Source organism: Etheostoma spectabile, chromosome 8 (genome assembly GCF_008692095.1).
Source record: "Etheostoma spectabile isolate EspeVRDwgs_2016 chromosome 8, UIUC_Espe_1.0, whole genome shotgun sequence".
In the NCBI taxonomy this organism is placed as follows: domain Eukaryota; kingdom Metazoa; phylum Chordata; class Actinopteri; order Perciformes; family Percidae; genus Etheostoma; species Etheostoma spectabile.
In genome coordinates this window covers 16,063,523-16,064,728 of record NC_045740.1, presented here as the reverse complement: position 1 = coordinate 16,064,728, position 1,206 = coordinate 16,063,523, and the positions used below count along the sequence as shown (strand labels likewise).

The 1,206-nt window shown below is 40.5% G+C and overlaps 1 protein-coding gene across 1 annotated transcript in view; it reads left to right on the top strand.

Annotated features, from left to right (window-relative positions):
* Positions 1-1,206, top strand: part of LOC116694239 (alpha-1,3-mannosyl-glycoprotein 4-beta-N-acetylglucosaminyltransferase C) — an 85,554-nt gene that overhangs the window by 27,697 nt on the left and 56,651 nt on the right.

The following is a 1,206-nucleotide window of genomic DNA, read 5'->3' as shown; positions in this document are numbered from 1 at the left end:
AGACAGCCCCTGTTGGTTGTGGAAGGTGCGCTGTCAGCTGTGGGGAGCTCCTGTCAGCCCTGCCTCCTGAAATTTAGGGCTGTGAGTTGAAGCCTGAGACAGGTATCCATGTGGGGTAAAGGGGGTGGGGGGCTAGAGATCCATCCATCTACCTATCATTCCATTTACATCTCAGTCATCTACATATCTATCCATCTACCTATCTATCAATCTACTCATCTATCCATCTACTCATTTATCCATCTACTTATCTATCCATCTACTCATCTATCCATCTACTTATATATACATCTACTTATCTATTCATCTACCTATCTATCCATTTACTTATCTATCCATCTACCTATCTATCCATCTACGTAATTATCCTTCTCATCTATCCATCTACTTATCTATCCATCTACTTATATATCCATCTACTTATCTATCCATCTACCTATCTATCCATTTACTTATCTATCCATCTACCTATCTATCCATTTACTCATCTATCCATCCATCTACCTATCTATCAATCTACTCATCTATCCATCTACTTATCTATCCATCTACTCATCTATCCATCTACTTATATATCCATCTACTTATCTATCCATCTACCTATCTATCCATCTACTCATGTATCCATCTACTCATCTATCCATCTACATATCTATCGATCTACTTATCTATCCATCTACATATCTTTTTAGCCACAGAATCTATTTGTCTCTGTTTCTCGGTGTCTCCAGGGCTGCAGTTTGGGCCGGGAAGTTGCTGTGTGTCTGTAGTGAAATATTCATAGTACGTGCAGGGAGTTTGACGAGCCCCTCTTACACCCCCCATTCTCTCCACCTTCATTTGCATTTCCTCCCTGGCTCCAGCACGTTAGCTCCCAGCTCCCCTGCCGTTCAGGTCCGTACTGTATGCTCAGTACAGTCTTGATGCAAAGAAACCCAAGGCACACTGCAACATAGGGGTGTTAAAATAAATTATTGCATCGATGCAGGACATTAGTCGATTTTGCATGGATGCCTCTGACTGCTTTGATTTCTTAATGACAACCATGTATAGCAAAAATAATGAGGAGGTGAGATATTGTGATACATCCTGATATCCAATCGATTTGACTCATTGACAGGATAATGGAAATCAAATTGAACTGTGCTACCAGCAAAGATTCACACCCCTATTACTTTGTTTTCATACATAAGAGTATGTTGAGGA